Source organism: Durio zibethinus, chromosome 27, assembly GCF_047325235.1.
Source record: "Durio zibethinus cultivar Kanyao isolate XHJ-2024 chromosome 27, ASM4732523v1, whole genome shotgun sequence".
NCBI classification, from domain to species: Eukaryota; Viridiplantae; Streptophyta; class Magnoliopsida; order Malvales; family Malvaceae; genus Durio; species Durio zibethinus.
In genome coordinates this window covers 5,731,682-5,745,241 of record NC_143188.1, presented here as the reverse complement: position 1 = coordinate 5,745,241, position 13,560 = coordinate 5,731,682, and the positions used below count along the sequence as shown (strand labels likewise).

The window sequence follows — 13,560 nt, the reverse complement described above, 5'->3', positions numbered from 1 at the left end:
GAAAACCTAATTCACGTTGATGAAATTGATAATGAAGATGACTTTAAAGATTATACTTTGCCTCTTGATCTAATGAGACTAATAGAATAAGAAAATAAGCTGATTGAGCTTTATTAGGAAACCATTGAATTGGCAAATTTAGGGAATTATGAGAATAAAAAAATAGTTAAAGTTGGCATATCCTTTCGTTAACTAACAGGCAGAGGTTAGTATCTACTTCAAGAATTCGTGAATATATTTGCTTGATGTTATCAGGATATGCTAGGACTTAGCATTAAAATGGTGGAAATACAGGCTACATCTGAAGCCAAAATGTAGATTGATTCAATAGAAATTGAGACATTGAAGCCTAATATGCTGTTGAAGATTAAAAAAAAAGTAAAAAAACAGTTTGACACAAGTTTCTTGAAAATGGCTTAGTATCCAAAATAGGCAACCAACATAATGCCTATCTCTAAAAAAGATAGGAAAGTTTGAATGGGTGTTGATTATCGTTATTTACTAGAGTTAGCACAAATGACAATTTTTCTTTGCTTCACATTGACACCTTAGTGGATAATATAGACATGCATTCCATGTTTAACTTCATGGATAGATTTTCAGCATACAATTAGATAAAGATGACTCAAGATGACATGAAGAAAACCACCTTTGTAACAATGTGTGAAACATTTTGTTACAAAGTGATTGCTTTTTAGATTGAAAAATGTTAGGACTACTTATAAAAAAGCTATGGTGATACTGTTTGATGACATAATGCACAAAAAGATAGAGATATATGTGGATGATATGATTGCCAAGTCTTTCGAAGGAGAAGACCATATTGCAAATCTCAAAAAATTATTTGAAAGGTTGAAAAAGTTCTAACTAAAGTTGAATCTAGCCAAGTGTACATTCAGAGCTAAGTTAGGGAAGTTGTTAGGCTTTGTAGTCAGCAAAAGGGGGATTGAAATTGATTCAAATAAGATATGCATCATCTAGAACTTGTTACCTCTGAATACACTAAAGAAACTTTGAAGTTTCTTGGATAGATTGAATTACATCTTTCATTTCATCTCTTTTTTTACTTTCAAATGTGATTTCATTTTTAAGCTTCTTCAAAAAAACAATCTTGTTGAGTGGAATGAGAAATGTTAAAAAGCTTTTAATAAAGTCAAGAAATACTTATCTAATCCACTTATGTTGGTGTTATCTATGCTAGAGAAACCATTAATATTGTATTTGACAATATATGAGAAATTAATGGGATATGTGTTGGGGCAACAAAATGAATCTAGTAGGACAAAGCAAGCTATTTATTACTTAAGTAAGAAATTCAATGAATACTAGTCCAAGTGTTCTTCACCAAAGAAAATGTGTGCACTAGTTTAGACAGCCCGAAAACTTAAATAGTACATGCTTTAACACACTACTTGGGTTATGGCAAAATTAAACCTAATCAAGTATATCTTGGAGAAATTTTTTTTGTTTAAAAAGACTGTAAGGTTGCAAATGATGCTTTTAGAATATGATATTGTGTATGTAACCAGAAAACAATCAAAGAAAGCTCAATAGCTAGTTTTTCACAGATCATGCCGTTGAAAACTATGAGCCAATGAAGCTTGACTTCTCTGATGAAGATTTGATGACTATTTCTTAACTTGATGAAGGAAAGCATATTGAAAAATCTTAAAGAATATACTTTGATGGAGTTGTTAATGCTTTAAGATGTGAAATTGGAGCAATTTTGATATCCCTTCATGAATATTACTACCTATTACGACAAGATTAAATTTCAATTACATGAATAATATTGCTAAGTATGATGCCTATGTAATGGGTTTACAAACAACCATAAAGAGAAATATTAAACTATTAAAGGTATAATGGGTTCAACTCTAGTTATCTATCAATAAAAAAGAGAATGAGAAATAATAGACTTGAAGCTCATTCAATATCATAAGTATATCTTAGAGCTTATTAAGCAATTCAAACTAATCTAATTTGAGCATTTACCTTGAGAAAAAAATCAAATTGCTGATATTTTAGCTACCTTAGCTATGATGATTGAGGTTAATGCTAATATGGAAGTACAACCTATAAAGTTAGATGTGAAAGATTTTCTAGCACATTGCTCAAATATTGAAGAAGAAAGTGATAGTAAGCTTTCATATTATGACATTTTACAGTTTATTAAAACTCAAGAATACTCAGACTAGGCAATAGAGAATGATAATAGAGTTATCAGAAGGCTGGCTATGGGTTTGTTCTTGGATAGAGATGTTATTTGTAAGAAAAATCGAGATCAAGTGCTATTAAGATGCGTAAACATAGTTAAAGCAGAGAAAATTATTGAGAAAATACATAATCGGATATATAGGGCACATGCAAATGGTCATATGATGGCTAGGCAAATCATAAGAGTTAGACACTACTAGTTGACAATAGAGGGCAATTGTATTGATTATACTCAAATTGTTATAAGTACCAAATCTGTACTAATAAGATTCATGCTTCACCTACTATTTTACATGTTTTAGCATTACCATGGCTATTTTCTATATAGGGTATGGATGTTATTGGTCTTATCACCCTGAAAGATTCAAATAGGCATAGATTTATTTTCATAATGATAAAGTACTTCACAAATTGGGTAAAGGTAGCCTTATATGGTAATGTGACATGATCCAAGGTCTATAAATTCATAAAGAGGGAGATAATCTACAGATATAGACTCTCATAAATGATCATTTTTTATAATGACAAGAACTTAAATAGTAAGATGATTAATGAGATATATGCCCAGTTTAAGATCAAGTACCATAATGTAGTAACATATAGTCTAAAGATGAATGTAGCAGTAAAAGCCATAAACAAGAATATCAAATGAATTTTTGAAAAAATGATTGAAACCTACAGAGACTAGTATGAGAAGTTACCCTTTGCCTTGCATGCTTATCAAACATTAGACTTGTATTTCTATAAAGACAACCCCATTTTCTTTGGTATATGAGTTGGAAATTGTATTGCTAGTGGAGATAGAAATCTTATTTTTGAGAGTTTTAAGAGAATTTAGGCTAAAGAAAGTTGAGTGGGTCCAATATCAATATGAATAATTGAACCTAATTGAAGATAAGAGGCTTACATTGTTTTTCATGGTCAACTATACTAGAAAAGGATGATGCAAGCCCATAACAAAAATGTCCATCCTTATTGTTTTTTAAAAGGGGAATTGGATTTGAAAAGAATTCTTTCAAGTTAGCATAATAGTAAAGGAAAGTGGACACAAAATTGGGAATGCCTATATGTTGTGAAAATGGCTTTTTCTAGCAGAACACTAATCTTGGTAAAAATGGATGGAGATGATTTACCTAATCCAATAAACTCTGAAGAAGTATTTCACATGACAAAAAAAAAATGAAAATGAGGACTCAAATTAAAAATTAAGAGGCCAATTTGAGTCATTTAAGTTGAAAACTTGGAAAGGCTACTTAGATGAAGAGAATATAATATTGGTAGAGAATTTGCTAGCACGAAGGCTAGTGTAACTTGATGAGCTTTAAAGTGTTAAGAACATCATGTTGTTAAGTTTTTTATAAAGGATTCAAGAAGTTAGCGATGATTATCTTATTGTTTATTTTGGGTGCCTTTGTATCACCTAAATACCCATCTTTGTAATTTTGTCCTTCTTTAATTTGTCTAGTTGACATACTAGTCCCTTCATTTTTCATTAAGAGATTTCATTCTTCATTCTATATCCTGTCTTTTCTTTTTGATGTCTTGTAATGAATAGAAGCAATGTATGATTACATTTTACATATCTTGAAATTGAAATAAACATTTTATAGTAAGAGAATCAAACATGGGTAAGAAAATATTTTAAAATTTAAAGTTGTGGAGTCTTTATTTTGAAGAAGCATTTTCAATCTTAAGATTGATTTGTAAGATCTTCAGGCATAATCTTAATATATTTTAGACGCAGTTTATAAGACCTATAAGCATGATCTTTAAAACCTCCTAGTATCTTAAATTTTAAAGTTGTATACTTTGTTTTGGAAAAGCTTTAATTTTTAAAGTTGTATGCCTTCATTTTGAAGGGTCTTAATTTTCAAAGTGGAGTGCTTTTGTATTGGAGGAGTCTTAATTTTAAAACTGACATACCCCAGTTTTAGAAGGCTTTAGTTTTTAAAGTAATGTGCCTTCATTTTGGAGGAGCCATAATTTGTAAAGTTATGTGCATCCATATTGGAAAAGCCCTTAATTTTTAAAAGTTGTGTGCCTTTGTTTTTAACGAGCCTTTAACAAAAAAAAAAATGTGTTGCATAATTTTTACCCAAATGTAATAGATGTCTATGTCTTTGCGAAATTCCTATTTCACAGAAACTATACAAAGATAGGCAACTATAAACACCTTATTTAGTTCGAGCTTTAAACCAATTGACTTGATCTAATTTCATGCTCGAGCATTTTTTAATTTTATCCTTATTTTTATTTTCATTTTATTTATCACTGCTTTATTTATTTACTTATTTATTTTCTATTTATTTTATCTTTACTTTATTTTACTTATCATTTATATTAGGTATCTTATTTATCTTTATCTTATTTATTTTTATTATTTATTTATTTTATTTTACTTCTTATTCATATCATTTATTTTTATTTATTTATTTATTTATTATTATTATTATAAAAAGAAAAAAAAAAGAAAACTAAAAATAAAAAAATGGGAAGGTTCGACTAATTTTTAAAGTTTTATTATTAGTGATAATTCAAATTGGATTCAGATTAGGGCTTTTGAAGATAATTTCTACTTTTAGGATTAAGATAAAAATTCTATCAATAATGAAGGTTTTTGAGAGGTAAGATCTTGTTATGATCAAAACTCGTCCCTTATAAATAATCAAATAGTACAATAGCAACAACACAGTAATCATAGAGAGGTATTCAAGAAAAAAATTTTAAGCAAGTGGGAGTTTGAGTTCGGATGGTTTTGCTTAAGTGTTTTGATCATAAGTTTCAAAGGTCTTAAGCATGATTTTGGAGAAAATTCATAGGAAAATCGCTTTGATAAGTTAAAAGTTGTCAAAAAGGGGTTGAAGAAAATTTTTTGAAAATATTTTGGAAATTTTTGAATTTTTTGATTAATTTTTGAAGTTTCCAATGATAATTTCAAAATTTCAGTGAGAAATTTCATATTCTTATAGAACAATCTAGATTCTGGCCAATATTCCCAATTCCCATTGAAAATTGGTGTATGAATTTTTTGGTAACCTTTTTGGCAAGCTTTGAAGATTCCGATGATCAAAAAATGGAAAAATAAAAGAGGGGAGAAAATTCGAAAGGAGAGAGAAGTAAGAGAAATGGAGAAAGAGAATTTGAAGAAAAAAGAACAATTGAAGTCAAGTTAAGTTAGGAATTTTAGGTTTTTATTTATTTATTTATTTAAACTTAAAATAATAATTTTGAAAAAATAAGCAAATTTTCACTAACATATTGAATGCTTTTAAAATTTATAAAAATGTAATTTAAAAAAAGAAACTTACCAATATTTTGGAATGTTTAAATTTAAAAAAGTAATTTTGAAAAATAAAACCAACATATTGGAAGGTTTGAAAATTTTACACATAGATTCAAAAATTAAAAAGCTTTACTAACATATTGAAAGGTTTGAAAACTTTAAAAAAAGTTTAAAAAAATAAAAAAACCTTGCCAACGTATTTAAAGGTTTTGAAATTTTGAAAAAGATAACAAATAAAGCTTTATCAATATATTTAAGGATTTTGTAATTTTTAAAATTCTAAAAATAAAATTTTACCAACATATTGAAAAATTTTATTAATAAAAAATTTTATATTTTGAAAAAAAAATAATTTTCATAAAATTTTATCAACATATTGAAAGATATTTTTGAACAGAAAATCTTACTAACATATTAGAAAATATTTTTGAAAATAAATAATTATATGTTGGTTATGAAAAATGAGTTTTGTACTAACAATATAATTAATAAAAATGTTACAAATAGCAATTTTTATGCAAAATCCTTGGTGACAAATTATTTCTAAAGTTTACCAACATATTAAAGAATTTAGAAAAGGATTTTTAATATCAAGATTCTAAAATTTTACTTGTCATGAATAAAATTTTTTTAAAATTAAATGAATCTAATGATAGAGTCTCTCCAAACTTGACAAATAATCTCCTTAGATACTCTTAAAGGGAGAAAATGCTTTAAAATTATTACCAATATATTGGAGTAATTTAAGGACAAATTTTAATAATTATTTATTTGGTAATTTTTTTTAGGTTCTTAGATAACACGAAATCAACTAGTTACATCCTTTGGATGGACATTGTTAAAACCTTCACTACATGTAGCCATATTATCGAATCCAATTTTGTTTCTTAGACTAGAATTTACTTTTATAAAAAACCTAAGTTAACCTTGGGATCTCTTTTTAAAAGAAGACAGATTTAGTTAGTTGGTCAATCGCATATAATTTAAAAAAAAAATGGTGGCAACTAGTAGTTTATGTGTAGCAATAAGTTTATAAACTTATACATTATGACACATGTATGTGAGCTATTTTGCCCATGTCCTTTATTTTAAAATTTGAAGACAACCAAATTTTTACTTTAATGATATACTCATTGTCATTATCAGCCAATAGTATGTCATCCATATAAAGTAACAAGATTATAAATTTATTTGTCTTTTTTAACATTCATACACTAGTCCTTATTAATCATGATAAAATCATATAAAATTATAGCTTGATGAAATTTAATATACCATTGGTTGAAAATTTGTTTAATATTGTAAATCGATCTCAATAGCCTTTAACACCCATTGCTTTTGACTTTTATCAATGAAACTTATAGATTGTACCATATAGAATTCACATTCTAGTTTTCTGTTTAAAAAGGTAATTTCACATTTATTTGACACCAAATCTAAACTGACTACAATGATTAGAATTAAGCGTATCGAGTTAACCTCACAATAGGAGTGAATGTTTCTTCATAATCAATTCCATTTTATTAAGTATACTCCTTCACTACCAAATGGGCTTATATCTTTCAATTATCCCATCTAGTTTACATTTAATCTTAAGAACCTATTTGTTCCAATCGCTTTACGTTTTTTAAGAATATCAATTAATTCCCATACATGGTTTGGTCTCATAACTCCATCTCTTTTTCTATTACTTTCATCAACTTTTCTTTTATAGAAGATTAGAGTGTTCTTTAAGATTTCTTGACTCTTCTTTATCTTATGGGGTAATTAAAAATGTTTCCCATCTTATATCAAAACAATGTTGGGGAATATTTCCAAATTACTTCGCCTAACTTATAATTCTTGAAAAACTAATTCATCATCTTTAGTCATGCTCCTATTTGGATAGATATTGTTGGTTATTAATCAGTAACATGCATAAATTAATTTGAAACTAACAAATTGTTTGCTTCTTCAATCTCATAAAGAGATATTTTTTTATTTATCTCACCTCTTTTTAGAAACTCATTTTTAAAAAAAGTGGCATCTCGTGATTCAAACTCAATTACATTCCCACTAGACTGCTCACCTATGAAATCCCTTTAGTGCTTGAAGTATTTTATAAATATAAACCTTTTACCTTAAGGATCTAGCTTGTCATGTGGATAAGTTTCATGCACATAGATAGCAAACCCTAAAGTTTCAAATTATTGATATCAGGTTCTCTTCAAGTCCATAATTCATAAGAGATGGATGTAATTGACTTGGAGGGTAGTCTATTAAGTTTATAGTAGCATTTAATAATGCATCACCTAAAAGGTGATTGATGAATTTGCTTAGGCCATCATAGACCTCACCATTTTAAAAAGAGTTTTATTTCTTCTCTCTGTAACACAATTTTGTTATGAAGTCCTTAGAATAGTTAACTACCTATTGATACCTTTATCATCACATAATTGTCTAAATTGATCGGATAAATACTAACACCTAAATCCTTTTCTAACACTTTAACGAACCTAAAACATGAAAAATATCAATGAATATGATGAGATATCGAACTTTTTTCTATGCCATTACATTCATTAGGCCATAAATGTTGAATTAGTTGTAACAGGACTTTAGCTCTAGTTCTTTTACTAAATGGTTTTTTTACTATTTTTCATGCTAGATAACCTTCACATAATGGTAGATTAATTTTCTCAATAAGGCTTAGTGATCTTTCTTTTACTAATCTATGCATTCTTTGTTGACCTATATGACCAAGTGATTGGTTAATTTTATAAACGCACAAGCTGTACAAGTAATAATAATGACAAGATGTCAAAGTATCATTCTTATAAGGACTAGTGAAGAGATCTAACCTAAGTTCCTAATATTTAGCATACCTTATCTATACTCCTTCAAATACAATAGGCATCACTAATCTAACCTTGAAAAGGAAACATGAACAAGAATTTAAATTACAAAAATGAAAACTACACTAAGCAATTGCAAAGAAAGTATAACATGAATAATGGGAAAAATAGTAGATAAGTGGCATTTATTGAAATCAAACAACAAAGAAAAACATTTCTATACTAATGAACATGAAATGTAAAGCTTGAATTAAAGCAAAACAACAAGTAAAAACTATTAATATGAGACTTTGCCAAAAACTGAAACTAATAGTAAGGAACTTCAAATGAAAACATAACTTTAAAATTGAATCTTAAATGCAAAAACAATATTGAAATAAGAATTAAAATGCAATTGACTTGAAGTTGCTAAAAGGAAAATGCAAGGAAAGATAAAGAACTTTGAAATCACAACTTAGATCTAAAGCTGGAAATGTAAAATTATTGGAAGTAAGAGCTAGATCTGTAATCTTAGAAAGCAATTGAACTTAAAATGAACTAAGAAAACCTATATCTACAAGTTAACTATGAAATAAAACAAAAAAATTAATCAAAATAATGCAGTAACAAGCTCAATCAACTTTAAAAATATCAAGCATTGGAATGTAAAAATAAAACAATTGAAAAAAAATTAGCCAAAAAGCAATGTAAATCAACAAATTTAGTGTAAGAAATTGAAATAAAGCAAGTAGACAAGTAAAATAATCAGATCAAATCAAAGAGTGAGTGATTGAACGCCAAATAATGAGAGAAGACTCCACAAGTGCTATCACCAGTTGTTGTTGTCTCTACTGTCAATTTTTAGCTGAAATTTCCAAGATGTTTAGAAAAGTCGCAAAAATTCGTTAAGATCTGAGATGAAATCGAAGATATTGCAGTGAAAGAAATAACCAAATATCACTAAAAAAGTAATGAATAGGCTTGTAATTGTGCAATAAAACTTAAAGAAAATTAAATTGCATTGCTTGATATTAAAGTGCATGAAAAGTAAAGTAAAAATGTAAATTTTGCTTAAAATTGTAAAGAATTTTCTCTCAAACTGCTTTCTAAATGAATAAAAGGAAATTGCTATAGTGAAAATTAACAAAAAAATTAAAATGCAAGAAATGTAAATCTTATAATCTACTCTTTTCTTCTTGGCTAGCCACTAATCTTATTTTTAGGCCAGGTATGATGTGTTCCAACCAATCAAATTATAGAAAAATGCCAACTAGAATGCCAAATGTACAAGATATTTTCCATGTCATCCAAGCTTGCTTCATAAGTTTCCTAATTTGCTTCTCTTCGCTTCATCTTTCTTCAAGCTCTCTTCTTTTGTTCTAGTGAGCTCTAAAAAGTTAAAATTATAACTAATTAGGAGCCTCTAAATTAACAACTAAACGGTTTCCTATTGGTCTTTCTCATTGAATCCAAAATAGGTGCCAACTCTACCTTGATTTTGCCAATTGCTTCCAACGACTTGGAGTTAATCTTTGTCTTCAATTTTAGGTGCTAAACATCCTTCATTTGATTTTCAATTTCTAGTCACTTAGAAACCACTTAATTGGCAATTCATCCTTGTAAAAATCTAAAAATTCTTAGCTCCGATACAAGCTCCAAAATCTCACCTAATTCCTTGTATCCTTTTTAGCTCATGTAATTTTATTATAAAAATGACAAAATATTAATAAGCTAAAAAGAGTTTTTAAACAAGTACAATATAAAGAAAAAACCTTGTATTGAGGTTCATTAAAGCTCAAATAAGTAAAAAAAAAAAAGTAAAGTTAGGAAAAATCTCCTAAAAAATGGCAAATGCACAAGCTTTACTAGGTTCGGCTAAATTATAGATTTTTGAACCAAAATGCCTCCAAAAATGACTCCAAAATTGCATGCTTCCATTTTTTCATATTTTTACCTACATATTAAATATTTAAGCAATTAGGAGTATTTTTTTTCATATTTTCTCAAGGATCAAGCAAATATTCATCATAAAATGCACTAAAAATGTATGATAAAATGTTAAAATTTAAGTGTAATCACAAAGTTAGCATGCTAGATATTCATATCAATAAGAGAAAAACTTTAATTATTGTTCCAAACAATATATAATATCATAAAAACCTAGATCAATAATAATTATTAACCAAATATAAATTCACACCAATACCATTAAAATTCAAAACAAATCTTAGACTAAAAAAACCAATGACTAAAACTGAAGTTCGTTGAATAGTAAGAGCAAATAGTACATTATGTAGGATAATGATTTTTTCACCATGCATGCATAACTTACAAGTGCTAGTTCCTTTTATTTTAATCTATCAATTGTTTTCTACATCTATAAATATTGTTTCTCATGAGATTCAATAGATGTGAGATCCAACAAAAATCCACAAACGCACTCCTTCTCATGTTTCGTGTTTTGTGGCTCCTAAGTCTACAATTCATAAAGGATGTGATTCAATAATAAAACTAGTTGTCATAATAAACAAGTCCAAAAACTTGATCACTAGACTTAAACATGGAGTCATTACCAATATATATATTTTTTGTTTTGGTCCGATTTGCCACCAATTAAATAAGTTTCCTTTTTAAAAAAAATCTTAGCTTAAGTCAGGTTTTCTAAAAGAGTAGATTATAGTCTATAAAATTAGGCTAAATCCGAAAATACAATTACATACAAAGAATGTTATAGCACCCCCATAACACCAATTGAAAAGATAACACTAATTGATTTTGTGATAACTATTAAGCCTTAAAACATTTCTATAAAAGCATTTTAGAATAGTTTAAATTAAAAATTATTCTTAAATTATTCTAATATATTGGTAGCAATTTAATAAAATTTCATCACCTTAAGAGTTTTCAAGAAGACTATTGCTACTCTTAAAGAGGTTTCATCATTAGATTTATTCAAATTTTAGAAAAAAAAAACTTTATTCATGACAAAGTCAAATTTTATAGGAATCTGATATTGAAAATCTTATCCAAATTCTCAAATATGTTGATAAAATTTTTTTAAAAAAATTTCTCATCTATAAATTTATATAAAAATTGCTATTTGCAACATTTTAGTAATTCCATCATCAAGATTAATTTTTATGAGACAACAATGCACATAATAAAAAAAATCTTGCAATAATCTTTTAATATGTTAATAAGATTTTGTTATCCAAATTTATCATAAATTTTGTAGAAAATATCTTCAATATGTTGGTTGAATTAATTTTTCCTAAGAATTGTTTTACTACCTATCTAGAATGCTCTCCTTTTCTTCTTCTTTACATGTTTTTATGACACACTTCTTATCTCTCTTTGATAATGACTGAATGCCATCTAATAATGAAAAGAAAAGTAGTGATTTTTGCATGAGTTTGAAAAACCTTAATTGCCTAAAATAGTTATTTTTTTTCAAATCTAATAGTAGAAAACTACCCAAGGTAATTTCCATTTAAGTGTTCTGGTCATCCATTATAGGTGGACCCAACCCTTTTTCCTTACATAGCTTATAATGCAATTCATTAAAATTAAAAAAAAATCAATAAATTTTGTGAGGCCTTTCAATATACTCTAATTGCATGTGAAGTTTTTAAATTTTAGAGTGAAATTAATAGATTAACACATTTTTTTAAATATATATTTAAAGAATTCAAAAAATTAATATAATAAAAAATGACACATGATCATTTTTAGCATCACTTGTATCAAATAATTATTCATGTATATATTATATTGTTTAATCTTGAAAAATTTTTATAAATACACTAAAAATTTTTAGTGTATTTATAAAATATTTCAAAACTTGCAATCTCTTATCTCTCTCTATATATATATATATATATATTCATATACACATGCGTGCGCGTGCGCGTGTATGTTGTTTCCATAGATTAGAAACTTATAAAAATGAAAGAAAAAGCTAAAACAAAGAAAAAGGTGAGATATGGGATAAGCTTAAGTATCAAAATCACATATTCTAATTGCTCTAACACATGCCACCTTATCCATTGCCAACATTTCTACCAACTATTCTCTATGGACATGTTCTTCATCTTCATAAAACCAAACTTCAATATCAAAAAAATATATCATTAGCCATCTCTAATATTTTTAATCTTCCAATTCTTAATGACAATAGTAACAGAAGCTTCTTTTTTCACTTTAGCCATCCTTTCCGCCCTAAAATCCAATGATCGAGTCATCGTGTCATGGAAAGAATCATCATATGTAAAATTCCCTAGCTTCAAGTTACTAAAATTTGTTGCATCACGTATCATTAAGGTGAAAGCAACTGAAGAGAAAGTTGAAAATACCACAAAAAAGGTTTTAGTTGAGTTCACCCTACCAAAGCTTTGACCTAAGTACTCCATCACTAATATTTGGTGGCTACACTGGTGGATTGTTAGATAAGACACAAGTAAAAGAGTTTTATGTGATCACATGGGTTTCACCAAAGGAAAAAAAAATTTTAAATGCCAATAGATGGTGCGACTATCATGAGATAAGGTCCAAACCTGCTGAAACTGGCTAGGAAACAAACAGTGCTTGCTTTGGGGACTAGGCTAAGCTCCAAGTACAAGATCAAGTATCAATTTACTGAGTGTTCCCCAATAAAGAAGTTCATTATTTGCATCATAAGAATGGTATGTATCTTAAGAAAATGAACTTTGGTCATTAAAAAGTGGGACAAAACTTTAAGAACATTGAAAAAAATGTTAGCCCAATTGAGGTCAACTTCACCAACAAGCAAGTCTATGATTTGTAAGGTAAAATTAGTATAATTCTTATGTTACAATGTTTTTGATGTTGTTTGTTGTAATTTTAGTATGTTTTTCATAGCTACTTGACTATAGCTAGGACTTGCAATCTTTTTTAAAGCTTTTAGCATTTTTTGGATGCAAGATATATGGAATTCCATACACCATAATCATAAATATTCTTCTTTCTATTGTTGCTCTAAGCTTAAAGGCTACTTTACTTTCATTTTTTTCTTAACCTTTTTATTCTCTTTCCTCCTTTTTTTGAATTATATATATATGAACATTAACCTCTTAAATATATATATACACTAGATTTCAAGCTCGCGCTTCACTTGTGAGAGTAAAATAAAATTATGTATTAATTTAAATATTAAAAAATGTATAATAAAAAAACGTAGTTATCATGTAACTCTTAATTACAAAGAAACAGTAAAATCATATTTCCTTT

General features: G+C 27.5%; 1 pseudogene; it reads left to right on the top strand.

Annotated features, from left to right (window-relative positions):
• The first annotated feature begins 12,480 nt into the window (after nt 1-12,480).
• Nucleotides 12,481-13,117, top strand: LOC111280202 (photosystem I reaction center subunit II, chloroplastic-like; annotated as a pseudogene).
• The last annotated feature ends 443 nt before the right edge of the window (nt 13,118-13,560 follow it).